The 19,860-nt window shown below is 35.8% G+C and overlaps 1 pseudogene; it reads right to left on the bottom strand.

The window, feature by feature from the left end:
- Window positions 1-735: 735 nt before the first annotated feature.
- LOC132800042 (large ribosomal subunit protein uL2cz/uL2cy-like) lies at window positions 736-7,931 on the bottom strand (annotated as a pseudogene).
- Window positions 7,932-19,860: the final 11,929 nt, after the last annotated feature.

Genomic DNA, 19,860 nt, shown 5'->3' on the forward strand with positions numbered 1-19,860 from the left:
TAAAAAATCTATGTTAAACATATCAACAAATATAGATTCCATTTTTAGATCTAATTTATATTGGATTTTTTATATTTATTTCATTTATATTGGACTATTGTAGATTGTGTAGATTGGATTGTTGATATCTCTTTCAAGTCTTTTCTTTATACATATATGTCATATAATTATAGAATTATATATAACATATACGTATACCTTTTATATACATTATATATAATCTAATTATATAAAATAAATGCTTTTATTTTATCTTAATTTGGTCTAAATGGAATTCGATTCAATATCATTATCATTCCGTATCTATTATATAAACTATTGTATATAAATATATATATTATATATAATAAAATAATAAATAATAAATAATATAAAATATAAAAAACACTAAAAAAAGAAAGAAAAAAAGAAGAAGGGCTTTTTCAAGCCTTATTTTTGTGATGTAACGTAGTAATTACCTCATTTCAATTGGGGGACAGATGGCTGAGTGGACGAAAGTCAGATTGCTAATCTGTTGCACGAGTTTTTTGTACCAAGGGTTCGAATCCCTCTCTTTCCATTTTCATCGATGTCTTGTTCTTTTCTTTCAAATTTCTCACGAGTTCAGTGTGGAATAGATAAAATCCCACTAATCTAAGAATGTTTTAAAATCAAGGAAGGAAAACCTTATTTCTTTTTTTTTTTATTCTTCACGTCCAGGATTACGCCCTAGGTCGTTAGATAGGAATACCAAGATTAATGTTGCTGAGCAGTTTTGGGTATCAAATGGACCTCCCCAGAAGGTAATTTTAATGTGGCCAATTTCCCCTCTTTTGCAATTAGTTTTTCTATAGCACCTGCTGCTCTAGCTAATTGTCCGCCTTTTCCAAGTGTGATTTCTATGTTATGTATGGCCGTGCCTAAGGGCATATCGATTGAAGTAGATTCTTTTTTTTGATCAATCAAAACCCCTTCCTAACCTGAATAAGCTTCTTTCAAAGCATACAGCTTTCTGGATGTAGATGATGATATTTATACAGATGGATCTTATATATATCGTATAATTCTTATATATATATATATATATCATATAATGAAGTACCACATGAGTGGATATATAGGAATCAAAATCTGCCGAATCACTTCTGTTATGATCTTTTACATCTTAGGTCTTCCTGTACCTTCATCTGGCTTATGTTCTTCATGTAGCATTCAGACCGAATGACTCTATGAAATTATGTCCATACTTCCATATATTACGGGTAACTTAGGAGAAATATCTATTTTTCCCCCCGAGAATCCTTAGAATTACCACTACTTAGCTTTCAATTAGCCTCTAACCATCAGACCATCAAATGAAATGTGAATAACTCATCCTCCTCTCTTTGAAACAAGGGGCACTTCTGGTTTTGTCGGTGCTGGAAACAATTTTGTCTTCTCCATTATGATGTTATATGAGTAACTACTATTATATCTCTAGAGTCAATATTTTTATATGAGTAACTACTGAACTCAATCACTTGCTGCCGTTATGATGTGATTCCACCCGAGCCCGCTCAACCGATAACCCGCTGGGGTGCTGACACGACACAAATAAAGGCCGAGCCAATCATAAGAGCTCAAATTAAGAGATTTAAGGACAACCTGGAAGCATTTATAGAGGGAGTAATCAATTCTCCATAGATCTTATCCATACTAGAAGATACAAAGCCTATTCTAGGCATCCAAGTGGAGGAAGCCGATATGGATCCGGGTAGCGATTTTGGTGCAAATATGGACACCAAGTAGTATGAAATGGTTCCAAATCTTTATGGATTTAATTCATATCTAAGAAGACATGGAATCAAGTCAAGGCAGCTTCAAAGGAAAACAAACAGGTGGTGTGCGCATGGGTTTAAGATTTGTCGGGTTTTGCTGTATTTTGTGCTGGCTTTACTATATTGTGCTGAGTTGGTTTTTTCTCCTTCTTCCAAGCAAGGGCAACATGTGGGACTTCATGGTTAGATTATTTGGCATCCTAAAAAGCATACTGAAGCTGATTTGGAGCCCAAATTGGTCAAAGATTGGTCAAAGTCAACTTAGTCAAAAAGCTAGTATTTTAGTTTCCTAATTTTATTCTACTTTTTGTTTTAGGAAATTACCATTACTTTTTGGTTTTTATTTATTTATTTTCTGGACAAATAAGTTTAGAAAAGTTATTATTTTATTATTTTCATTGTAAATTAATAATTTCTTGACCCAAAATAAAGGAATTAATTAATTAGAATTTAGATTTAGGAAAGTAGGAAATTCGGCCACTTTAGGAAAGGTTATTGTATGGCCGGTTTTCCTTATGTCTTCTAAGGTTTATTGTGTAAAAGTTTCAGCCTATTTAAAGGCTTGTTTTATCAATAATAATCAGTACATTATTCATACAGAAAATTAATTTGTGAGATTGAATTCTCTTTGTTCTCTTTTGAACACCTAAAACACCATTAGAGAGTGAGTGTTTTAGTTTTGACTTATCAATAGGACTTCAATCACCTATTGTGGCGTCTTCACTATATACCAAGGTTTCTAATCAAAAATTGGTTAGGGGTCGAGGTGACCATTAGAACTTGAACATAATTAGATCCGGGCTAATATAATACGGGTTTAGGAGCAGGTCATCCTAGGTTCGTATCATTTGGTATCAGAGCCAAATTTCGGTCAGGTTTGATCTATCTTTATTTGCTTTATTTGTTTTTACGTTATTCTACAATTTTAACATTAGGTTAAGGTTGCATCCATCCCATACACGTTCTATATATTTAAAAAAAAAATTTAAAACATTCATTCCTAGTTGAATTAGGATTTCCTAATTTTATCGTATTTTTTTTGTTTCCTAGTTTGTTGGTTGTCTTTGATTATTGTTCTTGTTAATTTTGGTTTTTTTTTTATTTTTCTTTGCTGTTTTAGTCTTAAATATTTGCATTCATATATTCAAAAAGAAAAAAATAAAAAAGAAGAAGGGTTTGCAGCAACATATATACAAAAAGAAAAAAAAAAAAAAAACTGCACTTTTGTTTTCTTTGTTGGAGGTCACGGGTTTGGTAGATTTTTGGTGTGGAATTGCAATTTTTAGTGTTGATCTTTGCTACTGCAGTTTGTTTATGATCTGTGAGTGAAAAAAAAAAAAAAAGGCCGGATAAAATTTTTTTTTTTTTTCGGTTTGTTGAATTTGGTGTTGCTAGAAATTTCTTTGAGCTGCTGCATTGTTGACTATTTGTTACATATTTGGAGTTGCTGGAGAATTATTTTTGCTGCTGAGTATTTGGATTTTGGGTGTTTAAATTATTTGGATTAAAATTAGATAAAGGAATTGATACAAAACTTGAATTATGAGAACAACAACCAACACTATTCTATATTTTTGTTTAATTTGATTCTTGTTTGTATTTAAATTTCTTTTTCTGGAATTTTATTCTTGAACTCATAATCTATTACCATCTGGTCCAGTTCTTCAAAATTCCAAAGTTTTCTCATTAATTTGCTTTATTTTGTCTAGAAAAGACAAAAACTAGGTTTTGTTAAATTCTTTCGGTATTGCTTACTTTTTGCTATTGTTTTGTTGATAAGTTTAATTAAGACATACTTGTGATATAATTGCTGTTTTGTGGGCATTTTAATTAGAACTTTGAGATAATTCATTGAGAGGAAAAAGGCAAGAGAGTGTGAGCACAAAAGAGGTTTAAAAGCCGAAATTAGTGTGCAAACACGAGTGTCGAGTTCTTGTATTTAGTGAAACACGTGAGGGAGTGAATCTGGTGAGAATTTATTTTATTTTTGTATTATTCATACTAACATGGCAGATTCAAGGATGAGAAGAGGTGATCTAACTTTGAGAATTAATGAAGAGGAGTCTGTAAGATTTAAAGGTGATTCTCGAGCTACGGGGAGTGGTGAGCAAACGGGCATAAGGGCTATATTGGAACAATTGCAGCGGATGAATGCCCAATTTGAAAATATAGATCAAAGGATGGACATGATAGAAACACCACAAAGAGGGCTGAATATAAGATTGGATGCTCATGGAGGACGAAGTCAAGGTCAAGGAGGCTGAGGGCGACCAAGAGAGGAGTTAGAGGAGGAAAATCAGAGATGACTTTGAAGAAGGAATGGATGAAACACTTGCTGTCCAAGAGAGGCTAGGCCATGGGAGGCATAGGAGAAAGGATGTAGATGATGATCTTGGCAACATCAAGGTAAACATCCCACCATTCATGGGTATAAAGTGATCCGGAAGCATATTTGGAATGGGAGGAGAAAATGGAGATGATCTTTGATTGTCATAATTATTCGGAGGCTAAGAAGGTGAAATTGGCAGCAATGGAGTTTGGCCAGTATGCACTCCAATGGTGGACCAATGAGCAAAACACCCAAAGGAAAGTTGGTGATGACTTGATCACTACATGGCGACAAATGGAAGGAGCCATGAGGAAGCGGTTTGTACCATCATACTATCATAGGTTGCTGTATCAAAGGCTTCAATCTTTATCTCAAGGAAGTAGGTCCGTGGAGGATTATTACAAGGAGATAGAGATTCTTATGCTAAGGTTAAACATGAATAAGGATAGAGAAGCAACCATGGCAAGGTTCCTTGGTGGTTTGAATCGTGAAATAGCCAATCAACTAGAATTGTAATAATATGTGGAATTGGAGGAGATGTTGCATGTGGCTATTAAATTAGACCATCAATTCAAGAGGAGGGGTGTAAGCTCATGGTTTGGAGGTGTTTCGGACAGCGGAAGGTCCACTTCAAGTGACTGGAGGAACAATCCCAATTATGAAAGCAAGCCAAAGCCGAAAGTCTGAGAAGAAAGTTCAAACCGGCCAAGGAAGGAGACTAGAACCTAATCTGTCCAAGCACCAAAGAATGAGGCAAATTAGATCCTAAACCTTCTAGAACTCATGATGTTGTGTGTTTAAGTGCTAAGGATGGGGATAGATCGCTAGCCAATGCCCGAGTAGAAGAATCATGGTGTTAAAGAGCAATGGTGACCTAGAATCCGAAAGTGAAGAAAGTGAGGATGAAGCCAAGCAAGAGGAGGAGGACTTGGAGGATGAACCCGAAACATTGCAAGCATCCAATACTGAAATAAACTTGGTTTCTAGGAGAGTACTTGCTGCATATGAAGATGAGGATGAAACTCAAAGAGAGAACATCTTCCACACCCGATGTGAAATTCAAGGTAAGATTTGTAGTATGATTATTGATAGTGGAAGTTGTACAAATGTAATTAGTAATCTTGTAGTTGATAAATTAGGCTTAACCACTATAAAAAATTCAGAACCTTATAGATTACAATGGCTTATAAGCCAAGGTAGAATTTAACATAGATAAATATGTGGATGTTGTTTTGTGTGATGTTGTGCCTATGAATGCTGGACATATTCTATTAGGTAGACCATGGAAATTTGATAAAGATGCTACTCATTATGGTCGAGAGAATTGTATTGTTTTTAGATTTAAAGGTAAGAAGGTCAAGCTAGAGCCATTAACTCCAAAAGAAGTGTATAGAGACCAATTACAAATCCAACAAAGGAGGGAGGCCGAAACACTCAAGGAGAAGGCTAGTATGGCACTAACAGTTTCACCATTCATCCAAGAAGGTAAGTCCGAGCTTGCTATCCAAGGTAAGCATTTTAAAACACAAATTGAATGGAAAAACCATGAAAAGGCCAAAAGTGGGTTGAGAAGAATGAAGAAACCCAAGAGAAATGGTGAGAAAACCGAGAGGGAGGAAAAATGTGTGGTGGCTGAGAGAGAGAAAGTAAAAGAAAGGAAAGAAAGAACAAGTAAAAAAATTTATTTGAGGTTTGGGGATGTTAATAAGGCTATCTTGGGTAAGAAACCATTTCTGGTTATGAATTATAAAGATGCTAATTTAAAAATGCTTTTGTTGTATAGAACTTTATCTGTATTATTGAAAGCTTTACTTAGTGGAAATTTGAGAATTTGGGAGATATTATTTGCTAATATTAAAAAGTGTGATGAATTTGTATTTCTAGTATTTGTTATGATAGTTTTTGAATCAGGAGATTTGGTTTTGTTTCACTCAAGAAAGGAAAGGTTCCACGAAAAAAAAAAGGGTCTAAGCCTATGCTGCATGTGGACGGATCTTTTCAAGTTTTGGAGCCGAATAACGAGAATGCCTACAAGCTTGATTTACCGGGTGAGTATAACATGAGTGTTCCATTTAATGTTGCTGATTTGTTCCCTTTTGCTACAAGTGATGATCTAGATTTGGGGACAAATCCTTTTCAAGAGGAGGGGAATGATGTGATTCCGCCCGAGCCCACTCAACCGATAACCCATTGGGGTGCTGACCCGACACGGATAAAGACTGGGCCAATCACAATAGCTCAAATTAAGATATTTAAGGACAACATGGGAGAATTTATACAGGGGGCAATCAATTCTCAACAGAGGTTGTCCATACTAGAAGATACAAAGCCTATTCTAAGCATTCAAGTGGTGGAAGTCGATACAGACCGGGGTAGCAATTTTGGTGCAAATATGGACACCGAGGAGCATGAAATGGTTCCAACTCTTTATGGATTTAATTCATATGTATAATAAGACATGGGATCAATTCATGGCAGCTTCAAAGGAAAACAAACATGTGGTGTGTGCATGGGTCTAAGATTTGCCGAGTTTTACTGTATTTTGTGTTGGCTTTACTGTATTGTGCTGAGTTGGTTTTTTTTCTTCCTTCCAAGCAAGGGAAACGTGTGGAACTTCATGGCCAGATTATTGGGCATCCTAGAAAGCATACTGAAGCTGATTTGGAGCCCAAATTGGCCAAAGATTGGTCAAAGTCAACTTAGTAAAAAAGCTAGTATTTTAGTTTCCTAATTTTATTCTACTTTTTGTTTTAGGAAATTACCATTACTTTTTGGTTTTTATTTATTTATTTTCTGGACAAATAAGTTTAGGAAAGTTATTATTTTATTATTTTCATTGTAAATTAATTATTTTCTTATCCAAAATAAAGGAATTAATTAATTAGAATTTAGATTTAGGAAAGTAGGAAATTAGGCCACTTTAGGAAAGGTTATTTTATGGCCGGTTTTCCTTATGTCTTCTAGGGTTTATTATGTGACCTTGTCAGCCTATTTAAAGGCTTGTTTTATCAATAATAATCAGTACATTATTCATACAGAAAATTAATTTGTGATATTAAATTCTTTTTGTTCTTTTTTGAACACCTAAAACACTATTAGAAGTGAGTGTTTTATTTTGACTTATCAATAGGACTTCCATCACCTATTGTGGCACCTTCACTATATACCAAGGTTTCTAATCACAGGTTGGTTAGGGGTCAAGGTGACTATTAGAACTTGAACATAATTAGATCCGGAGTAATATAATATAGGTTTAGGAGCAGGTTGTCCTAGGTTCATATCACGTTACTCTTCAGTTTTCTGTTGAGGTCTGTTTTGTAGAGGTACTCAAATTAGATCAGTGATCGATTTCTAGGTTTCATCGTAAACCTAATTTGTTACTTCTAATTACGTAAATCAATAGTTCAAACCAAACTCAAAGGTGGGGCATTTCCCATTTTTATAAGAACTTCTGTACCATAAACGATGGTATCTCCAATTATAGCTCCTCTGGGATGTTAAATATATCTTTTCTCACCATCCCCATAGTGTATGAGACAAATGTATTCATTTCAATTAGGATTGTATTCTAGACTTACAATTGTACCATATATGTCTTTTTCATTCCATCGGAAATCGATTTTACGGTATAAACGCTTATGACATCCCCCTCTATCCCCTATGGTAATGATTTCTTTGGCATTATGACCTTTACCACAACGATGCTGCCCATAGATCAAATTATTTCGCGGATTAGACTTCACTTGACTGTCTACGGCTCCTTTATGTGTGCTTGGGGTAGAAGTTTTGTATAAATGTATCGCCATGCTATTAAGTATTTTGATTTAAGTTCTTTTCTTTCTAACAGGTGGAATAGAATAACCCCGTTGAAGCATAATGATCATACGTCTGTAATGCATTGTATGTCCCATAATAGGTCCCATTCTTCTACCCTTTCCCGAGAGTCGATGACTATTCATAACTATTACCTTGACACCAAAGAAGAGTTCGACCTGATGCTTTATTTTTGTCCAAGTTGATCCTGATTCAACATTAAAAGTATATTGATTTGTCAACAATAACCGAATACTTTTGTCCTAAATACTACATATTTGATTCCATCTATAAATCTATTTTCTTCCCTATGAGTTCTACTCTCAATAATAATGCTAGTTCTTATTGTTCATATATTATGATATGAATATACCACACCAATTCGTTATGTATGGATGATGAGATTCCATTGATATAGAGCCAATTCAAATAGACTTATTTTATTAGCGGATCCCATTGGCGTACATCCAGTAGGAATTAAACCTACGAATTCGCTAATTATGTGTTAGGCGCTTTAACCATTCAGCCATGGATGCTTGGCGGGGATCCTCGTATATGGTGAATAACCAAATTCCAATTCAAATGAAATCTTTAGGATAAATCAATGCAATTTAGGAGGACTCAATGACAGGACATCAATTTAAATCCTAGATTTTCGAATTAAGAGAGCTATTGAGAGAGATCAAGAATTCTCACTGTTTCTTAGATTCATGGACCCAATTCAATTAAGTGGGATCTTTCATTGACATTTTTTTCCATCAAGAACGTTTTATAAAGCTCTTGGAACAAGCAATCTATATTTCACAATCAAGGGTGTAATACTATTTGTAGTAGTGGTCCTTATATATCGTATTAACAATCGAAAGATGGTCGAAAGAAAAAAATCTCTATTTGACAGGGCTTCTTCCTATACCTATGAATTTCATTGGACCTAAAAATGATACATTGGAAGAATTTTTTAGGTCTTCCAATATAAATAGGTTGATTGTTTCACTCCTGTATCTTCCAAAACGAAAAAAGATCTCTGAGAGCTGTTTCTTGGATCCGAAAGAGAGTACTTGGGTTCTCCCAATAACTAAAAAGTGTATCATGCCTAAATCTAAATGGGGCTTACGGTGGTGGAGGAACTGGGTCGAAAAAAAGAGGGATTCTAGTTGTAAGATATCTAACGAAACCATCGCTGGAATTGAGATCTGTATATTCTATGGATGATACGATCTGCAAGGACCATGATTGGGAATTGTTTGATCGTCTTTCTTCGAGGAAGAGGCGAAACATAATCAACTTGAATTTAGGATAGCTATTCGAATTCTTAGTGAAAGACTGGATTTGTTATCTCATGTTTGATTTTCATGAAAAAATACCAATTGAAGCGGAGGGTATCTTCAAATAACAAGGAGCTGGGTCAATTATTCAATCAAATGATATTAAGCATGTTTCCCATCTCTTCTCGAGAAACAAGTAGGCTATTTCTTTGTAAAATTGTGCTCAATTTCATATGTGGCAATTCTGCCAAGATCTCTTCTTTATCTGGGGGGAAGAATCCACATGAATCGGATTTTTTGAGGAACATATCGAGAGAGAATTGGATTTGGTTAGACAATGTGTGGTTGGTAAACAAGGATCGGTTTTTTAGGAAGGTACGAAATGTATCGTCAAATATTCAATATGATTGTACAAGATCTAGTTTTTATCAAGTAATGGATTCTAGCCAAGAAAGGATCTTCTAATCGATCTAGAGATCATTTCGATTCCATTAGTAATGAGGATTCAGAATATCACACGTTGATCAATCAAAGAGAGATTCAACAACTAAAAGAAAGATTGCTTATTTGGGATCCTTTCTTTCTTCAAACGGAACAAACAGAGATAGAATCAGACCAATTCCCTAAATGCCTTTCTGGATATTCCTCAATGTCCCAGCTATTTATAGAACGTGAGAAGCAGATGAATAATCATTTGTTTCCGGAGGAAATCGAAGAATTTCTTGGGGATCCTACAAGATCCATTCGTTCTTTTTGCTCTGACAGATGGTCAGAACTTCATCTGGGTTCGAATCCTACTAAAAGGTCCATTAGAGATCAGAACTTGTTGAAGAAAGAACAAGATGTTTCTTTTGTCCTTTCCAGGCGATCGTAAAATAAAGAAATAGTTAATATATTCAAGATAATTACATATTTACAAAATACCTTCTCAATTCATCCTATTTCATCAGATCCGGGATGTGATATGGTTCCGAAGGATGAACTAGATAGTTCCAATAAGATTTCATTCTTGAACAAAAATCCATTTTTTAATTTATTTCATCAATTCCATGACCAGAACAAGGGTGGATACATCTTACACAACGATTTTGAATCAGAAGTTTAAGAAATGGAAAATCAATTCACTCTATCAATAACCGAGCTAGATCTAGTGTATCATAAGGGGTTTGCCTTTTTATTGATTCCTACAGATTGGATCAAAAACAATTCTTGAATGAGGTATTTAACTCCAGCGATGTATCGAAAAAGAAATTTTTATTGGTTCTACCTCCTATTTTTTATGAAGAAAATGAATCTTTTTATCGAAGGATCAGAAAAAAATGGGTCCGAACATCCTATGGCAATGATTTGGAAGATAAAAAACCAAAAATAGTGGTATTTGCTAGCAACAACATAATGAAGGCAGTCAATCAATATAGATTGATCCGAAATCTTATTCAAATCCAATATAGCACCTATGGGTACATAAGAAATGTATCCAATCGATTCATTTTAATGAATAGTTCCAATCGCAACTTCAAATATAGAATTCAAAGGGATCAAATAGGAAATGATACTCTGAATCATAGAAATATAATAAAATATACGATCAACCAACATTTATCAAATTTGAAAAAGAGTCAGAAGAAATTGTTTGATCCTCTTATTTTTATTTCTCAAACCGAAAGATCCATGAATCGGGATCCTAATGCATATAGATACAAATGGTCCAATGGGAGCAAGAATTTATAGGAACATTTGGAACATTTCATTTATGAGCAGAAGAGCCATTTTCATTTTCAAGTAGTGTTCAATCGATTACGTATTAATCAATATTCGATTAATTGGTTTAAAGTTATCGACAAAAAAGATTTATCTAAGTCACTTCCTTTCTTTTTGTCCAAGTTACTTCTTTTTTTGTCCAAGTTTCTTCTCTTTTTGTCTAACTCACTTCATTTTTTCTTTGTGAGTTTCGGGAATATTCCCATTCATAGGTTCGAGATCCACATCTATGAATTGACAGGTCCGAATGATCAACATTGCAATCAGTTGTTAGAATCAATAGATCTTCAAATCGTTCATTTGAAAGAATGGAAACCTTTCTTATTAGATGATCATGATACTTCTCAAAAAGTGAAATTCTTTATCAATGGAGGAACAATGTCACCATTTTTGTTCAATAAGATACGAAAGTGAATGATTGACTCATCCCATACTAGAAATAATCACAGGAATTCTTTTGATAACACGAATTCCTATTTCTGAATGATATCCCACGATTAAGATAATTGTCTAAATCTTGTGAAACCATTTCATAGAAATTCATTGATATCTTCTTTTTATAAAGCAAATCAACTTCAATTATTGAATAATCCACATCATTCTGCTTCTATTGTAGCAAAGGATTCCCTTTTTATGTGGAAAAGGCCCGTATCAATAATTATGATTTTACGTATGGACAATTCCTCAATATCTTGTTCATTTGCAACAAAATATTTTCTTTGCACAGTGGTAAAAAAAAAAATGTTTTTTTGGAGAGATATACTATTTCACCAATCGAGTTATAGGTGTCTAACATATTCATACCTAATGATTTTCCACAAAATGTTGTCCAAAAGTATAAATTGTACAAATCTTTCCATTTTCCAATTCGAACTGATCCATTCATTCGTAGAGCTATTTACTCGATCGCAGACATTTCTGGAACGCTTCTAACAGAGGGACAATTAGTCAATTTTGAAAGAACTTATTGTCAACCTCTTTCAGATATGAATCTGTCTGATTCAGAAGGGAATAACTTGCTTTGGTATCTCAATTTCAATTCAAACATGGGTTTGATTCACACTCCATGTTCTGAGAAATATTTACCATTCGAAAAGAGGAAAAAATTAGGTCTTTATCTAAAGAGATGCCTTGAGAAAGGGTGGATGTATAGAACCTTTCAACGAGATAGTGCTTTTTCAACTCTCTTAAAATGGAAGGTATTCCAAACATATATGCCATGGTTCTTACTTTGATAGGATACAAATATCTAAATTTGATATTTTTAGATAATTTGTCAGACCTATTGCCGATACTAAGTAGCAGCCAAAAATTTGTATCCATTTTTCATGATATTATGCGTGGATCAGATATGAAAGATCTTCCTCCAAGCTGTACATATGCCTTCAATCGAATACAGCTTTGCACATAATTCTATATGTATCTATGAGATCGTGTATGGAATTATATTTACTCACTTTAAATTGAGTATCCATTCCCCTCCTTTTCCTGTTAGGATTGGAAATCCTGTATTTTACATATCCATACAATTGAGTCCTTGGGTTTCTGAAATAGTGTATAAAGAAGTGATTCGAATCATTGCTATTTGACTCGGACCTATTCTAAAAAAGTCAAGGCATTTCGAATTGTTTGTTGATAAGGACAAAGTCAAGGAAAACCTTTAAAATTATTTCAATATTGGACCTTGGACAAATAGTAGTTCGGAATAGAATCTCTTTAGAAAGAAAATCTTTTGTCTCATGGCAGCCTGCTTCGGTTCCCTTACAAAACTTTTGTTATTGGGTTAGCCATACACTTCACATGTTTCTAGTGATTCATATGGCCTCATCATATGATACAAGTCTTGGATAAGAATCTACAATGTACTAGAACATCCTTGTTGTTGATCCTTTACTCCGATAGCATCTAGGGTTCCTCGAACATGTTGAAGTGTGGCAATTTTGCCACTTGATGGTGCATGTCACCGGCTAGCATGCACACCTTGGTATCAAATCATTTCCTTTATGAGTTTATATTTTTTGTATGTTTTTAATTGATTCAAGGTATATTTTGATAATGTTTTGTGCCTAAGTTATGTATGCAAAATTATAGGCAAAATTATGCACAAAAGAGTAGGAATGTTATGCTTGAAATGCCTATGGTGCTGGATTCATAATTTCCAGCAACATAGCTCCACTATTTATCTTATATCTCAGGTTGAAAATGGAGTGTTGGGCTGAAATTTTGAGTGATGTCTAAAGACATATATAGAAGACTATGGTTCAAAGTTCAGGTCAAAATGACATGGGAAAGTCCATTTTCTACTCCAAACAGATTGCTGTATCTGATGGGCCCAGTATGCAGAGTATGGGCCAGTTTTGGAGCTGTTTGGCCCATGATCCGGTTCCAGAACTTTCCTAGCTCTTGGAACAATATTTATTGATGACCAAGGATGCTTCAAACCAAGTTTCATAAGCAGATACAAAGGGGAACTAAGTAGGTGAAGCTAGTTTGGTTGTTTACCCAAACTAGTTAAACAATAGGAACTTAGTTCAAACCATGTGCCACTTTTTACTATATTTGGAATAGACATGTTGCAGCTGGTTTTTGACTCTTTTGTGTATGAAAAGTTAGATGTTGACCATTTTACTTTTAAATTTCAAATACTTTACTCATTTTGTAAGCTCACATGCTTGGCATGTCTGAACTAGTTGTAATTTCAAGCTTATATTGTAAAATGAATGAAATGGCTACACATCCAAGCCTCATTTTTCAAAAGCAACGTGGTCCCCTTCTTCTTATCTCTTCTTCAACACCTTAGAACACTCTAGGAACCCTAAAAACCAGAAAACACCATAACCAAAACCTAAAAACACAACTCACACACAACCATTCCCAAGAGCATCACCAAAAGCTTGCTTGTTGCTAACACTTCAAGCTAGCTTGCTCTTGGTCATAACCTTCTCACCCCAACAGAACAATGTGATATCTCACATTGGGTAAATCCTTAACCCTTCCCCCTCTTGCTAAGACTATAAAATGTTCTTGTAAATTATGGCCAATACCAGGGATATAAGCAATGATTTCAAATCCAGAGGTTAAGAGTACTCTGGCAACTTTATGTAATGCATAATTTGGTTTTTTTAGGGTGATAGTGGAAAAGTTGATAGATAAGTCATCCTTACTGCCACTCTACAGAACTGTACATGAGATTTTCATCTCATACTACTCCTCATTCAATTCTTTTGAACTCATTGGATCCTTTTCCTTGTTTGAGAATCTCTTCCCTTCGTCCACTCTGTTCTGAAGAGTAACTAGGACCAATTCAGTCATGTTTTCATTCAGTTGGAATCTAGGCTCTTCTACTTTACTTTTTTTTCCCTCCTTTTTGTTTTTTATTTTATTCCTTTCCATCATTGCTTAAGTGCCATAGGTTTGATCCTGTAGAATCTAAATCATTTTCTCATTGAGTGAAAGGTACGAAATAAATCAGATTGATTTTTGATCCAAAGTACTATGTTATGTGAAATCTTTGGTTTTTTTCTCTTTCTCTATCCCTATCCCGTAGGTATAGTGTTTGAATCAATAGACAACCTTATATTATGTATAAATGTATCTATATAAATCTATATCATTACATTCCAATTCCTTCCTGATACCTTCCAAGGAAAATCCCAAATTGGATCCCAAATTGATGGGTTAGTATGAGCTTATCCATGTCGTTATGCATTCTTCAAATAGGAATCCATTTTTGGAAAGATCCTGGCTTTCATGCCTTGGTGGATCACCGAGATCCTTTTCATGACCTATGTTATGTTGAAGGGATATCTATATGATCTGATCGATTGCATAAAGCTCACGGTAGCAATGGAACCAGGGAAAGTATACAAAAAAAATAGTTATTTTCTATGATATTATCATTTTCTATTATATTAGAATTAGATTAGTATTAGTTAGTGATCTTGGCTCGGTGAGTCCTTTCTTCCATGATGAACTGTTGGCACCAGTCTTATATTTTGTCTTTATGGATCAAGGAGAAAAGGGGTTCAGCAGGAAGATGATTGTAACATGAGAGAAGCAAGGGGGTCAACCTCTTTCAAATATACAATATGGATTCTGGCAATGCAATATAGTTGGACTCTCATGTCGATCCAAATGAATCATCCTTTCCATGGAGGGAAATCTTTTCCTGCTAGCAAGAGGATAGCAAGTTACAAATTCTAGCTCGGTAGGACATGTATTTCTACTACAATGAAATTCATAAATGAAGTAGTTAATGGTTGGGTTACCATTATCCTTTTTGTAGTGATGAAACTTGGAATGCATTCCTAAGAAAAGGAATTTGTACATTTTTCGGGGTCTCAAAGGGGTATGGAAACACATAAGAACTTTTGAATGGAAATGGAAAAGAGATGTAACTTCAGTTCCTTCGAAAATGGTAAGATCTTTTGCTCAAGAAGAAGGAGTTGACCCATATCATCTTGACTTGGTTCTAATTTCTCTATTTTTTTTAAGAACACTAAGTCAGGCTCTTCTCCTACCCGTATCGAATGGAACATGCTGAGCCAAATATTCTTCATGTAAAACCTACTTACTTTATTTAGATCGGGAAAATCGTACGGTTTTATGAAACTATGTGGTATGGCTCGAATCCGTAGTCAATCCTATTTCTGATCGGAATAGTTGACAATTGAGTCCAATTTTTCCCATTATTTCCATATCCGTAATAGTATGAAAAGAAGGCCCGACTCCAAGTTGTTCGAGAATAGTGGTGTTAAGTTTCTCGACCCTTTGCCTTAGGATTAGTCAATTCTATTTGTCTTAGGATTAGTTAGTTCTATTTCTCGATGGGGGGCAAGGGAAGGGATATAATTCAGTGGCAGAGTGTCACCTTGATGTGGTGGAAGTCATCAATTCAAGCCTGTTTATCCCTAAATTTGATTATCCTTAAACCAAATGTGAGTTTTTCTATTTTTACTTGCCCCCCCATCGTGATCAAATGAGAATGGATAAGAGGCTCATGGGATTGACACGAGGGGGTAAGGATGGCTATATTTCTGGGAGCAAACTCCAGGCGAATACGAAGCACATGGATACAAGTTATGTCTTGGAATGAAAGGCAATTCTGAATCCGCTTTGTCTACAAACAATGAAGTTATAAGTAATGCAACTATGAATCTCATGAAAAGTTTGATCCTAGCTCAGGATGAGTGCTGGCGGCATGCTTAACACATGCAAGTTGGATGGGAAGTGGTGTTTCCAGTGGCGGACGAGTGAGTAATGCATAAGAACCTACCCTTGGGAGGGGAACAATAGTTGGAAATGACTGCTAATACCCCATAGGCTGAGGTACAAAAGGAGGAATCCGCCCGAGGAAGGGCTCGTGTCTGATTAGCTAGTTGGTGAGGCAATAGCTTACCAAGGCGACGATCAATAGCTGGTCCAAGAGGATGATCAGCCACACTGAGACTGAGACACAGCCTAGATTCCTACAGGAGGCAGCAGTGGGGAATTTTCCACAATGGATGAAAGCCTGATGGAGCACTACCCGATTGAGGTAGAAGGCTTATGGGTCGTGAACTTCTTTTCCCAGAGAAAAAACAATGATGGTATCTGGGGAATAAGCATTGGCTAACTCTGTGCCAGCAGCCGTGGTAATACAGAGGATGTAAGCATTATCTAGAATGATTTGGTGTAAAATGTTTGTAGGTGGCTTTTTAAGTCTGCCGTTAAATTCCAAGGCTTAACCCTAGAAAAGCGATGGAAACAACCAAGCTGGAGTATGGTAGGGGTAGAGGGAATTTTTCGTGGAGCAGTGAAATGCATAGAGATCGAAAAGAACACCAATGGTGAAAGCACTCTGTTAGGCCCGGCACTAACACTAACCCTAGTAGTCCTAGCCGTAAACAATGGATACTAGGCATTGTGCATATCGACCCATGCAGTGCTGTAGCTAATGCATTAAGTATCCCGCCTGGGAAGTACGTTCGCAATAATGAAACTCAAAAAAATTGACAGGGGCTCGTACAAGTAGTGAAGCACGTGGTTTAATTCGATGCAAAATGAAGAGCCTTACCAGGGCTTGACTGATGGAATTTGGTGTAGGTTTATGTTGTTGTACCCTAGAGCACAATCATTCAAGGTGTTAGTCAAGAATGATTGTTGTTGGTTCTTGGTTCTTGATTTTGTTTTTTGGGTTTGTTAAGGTTTTGTTTCTGGTTTTTAATGGAGGATTGGGGTTCTTGAGAAGGTTGTTAGCTTTTGGGAAGAAGAAGGAAACAAATGTAGTAGTTGAGAGAGAGAGAGAGAGCCAAAATTGTTGTTTTTCAAAATTTTTGAATATTACTTCCTCAACGTTTTTCATTTCAATTTTTATACTTTTAAATACATCAAAAAGATAATAAGACATGCTGCCATATTGAGCAATAAATACAAAAGCATTAAAAGTAACCAACCAAGCCAAATTACCTCAACTAACTCTAATCAATGTGCTGGGCATGCAAGAAACCTTCTTTAATGGGCAGTTCAGCATGTCTGAGGCATTTGAATTTGAGAACCAGCTCCATTTGACTTGAAAATTGTAGGGAAGCCTTTTTGAATATTAAACTATGTTCTAGCCAAAAATCAGATAAAACAAAGTCCATTTACCCATTCAAAAATAATCAAACCCAAGACAATGTTTTCCAGATTTTTGGGCAACAAAACTGCACAAGGGTCAGATTGTTTAGGGCTTAACTCAGCCTTCCTAGCTCCAAATTGGGCCATTCTTTTTGCTACTGCTTCCTCTGCATTTCTAGTTTATTATATCCAAATCCCAAACCTTCTTCAAACAACATCCAAAGAAGTGGACTTATGTTGCTGGAAATACAATTCCAGCAACTAGACAAAATGGCCCTAAGCTATAGTTAATTAGCTTAGGGCATCACTAAAAAGATATTGTTCTTAAACATTGCAAGATAAAATAAAATCCATAAACATAAATAATGTTTGGTCTTTGATTTTGCAAAACAAAGAGTGCAAGAGTAACCAAACTACCTTCCATATTGTGGCAAGATCACCACATTTCAACACTCCTCCTTGGTGTTCTTGCTTGAAATATTGAGAAGCTTCCTCAAGGTCTCAAATCTTGCTTTTGGAAGTGGCTGATGAAGAAATCTGCAAGGTTATCTTCGGTCTTGATATATTCCAAGCTTACTTCTCCATTTTCTTCAAACTCCCTCAAAGAGTGATACTTCACCGGTATATGTTTTGTCCTTCCATGTTTAATGGGGTTCTTGGCTATTGATATGGCTGAAGTGTTGTCACATTTGATGATGGTTGAACCCTCTTGAGGATAACCATGGTCCTCCAATAATTTCCTAAGCCAAATGCATTTGATTTGCACATGAAGAGCAAGCAATGTACTTGGCTTCAGCGGTGCTTTGAGTGGTTGTTGCTTGCTTCTTTGCATTCCATGAGAATGGTCCACTACCAAGTGAGAAAAGATACCCCGAAGTGCTCTTCATATCATCCAAGCATCCAGCCCAATCACTATCCGAGTCGGCCATTAATCTCATCACATCTTGCCTATCATACCAAACTACAAAGTCTTGTGTTCCTTTTAAGTATCTAAGAATTCTTTTGCCACCTACAAAATGATTTTGGGATGGTGCTTGCATATATCTAGAAAAAACACATGTGGCATGCATAATATCCTGTCTTGATGAACATACATAGAGCAAACTTCCTATCATGCTTCTATATAGGGTCGGGTTTACCTTTGGTGTGCCATCCTCCTTCTTGTATTTGTCTCCTTGGCTCATTGGTGTTGACATTGGCTTGCATTCATCAAGGTTGAACTTTTTCAAAAGATCTTTGATGTATTTCTCTTGAGATATGAAGATACCCCTAGAGCATTGCATCACTTCCACTCCAAGGAAGTAATTCATTTCACCAAGGCTTGACATGTCAAACTCCTTTTCAAGTTCATTTTTCAAAGCTTCCACATTCTTTTCATTTTCACCCGTGACCAACAAATCATCCACATAGAGTGAGATAACAATCATTCGTTCTTCATTCCTTATGTACAGTGTTGGCTCACTTGAACTCCTTCTAAAGCCTTGGTAGATCAAGTAACCATCAATCTTGCCATACTAAGCCCTAGGTGCTTGCTTTAACCCGTAAAGTGCCTTGTGTAGATGGTAGACTTTGTCCTCATGTCCTTGAACAATGAAGCCCTCGGGTTGCTTGACATAAACCTCCTCTTGAAGCACACCATTCAAGAAAGCTGACTTTACATCAAGGTGGTACACCTTCCATGACATTGAGGCCGAGATGGATAGGATGAGCCTTATGGTCTCCATTCTTGCAACCGGTGCAAACTTATTGTGCATAGCCTTTTGCCACAAGCCTTGCCTTGTTCTTGCATATTGTTCCATCCAGGTTGAACTTGGTCCTAAAGATCCACTTTACACAAATTGGTTTCTTGTTTTTAGGTTTAGAAACCAAAAACCAAGTTTCATTCTTTTCTATCGTATCCATTTCGGTTTGCATGGCCTCCATCCACTCTTTCTTTTGCATAGCTTCTTGAGCATTGGTAGGATCACTCAAGGCAACATTGCACCTTTCATATATTTCGGACAATGGCCTTTCTCCTCTAACACCATCTCCAATCTCCAATTCGGCTCCAATGGTCTCAAGTGCATCCTCCTCATCATCTTCATTTTCTTCATTGTCATTGTCATTGGTTTCTTCTTCTTCATCATCCAACCGAGCATTATCTTCATGGACAAGAAGCTCCTCCTTTGTCCAATCCCAAACAGCATCTTCATCAATCCTCACATCCCTTGTTACCACAAGTTTCTTGGTTTCCAAGTTGAAAACCCTAAAACCTTTGGTAACCTCACTAAAGTTGACCAAGATGCCCACATTTGCCCTT

The sequence above is a fragment of the Ziziphus jujuba genome, chromosome 11, assembly GCF_031755915.1.
Source record: "Ziziphus jujuba cultivar Dongzao chromosome 11, ASM3175591v1".
In the NCBI taxonomy this organism is placed as follows: Eukaryota; Viridiplantae; Streptophyta; class Magnoliopsida; order Rosales; family Rhamnaceae; genus Ziziphus; species Ziziphus jujuba.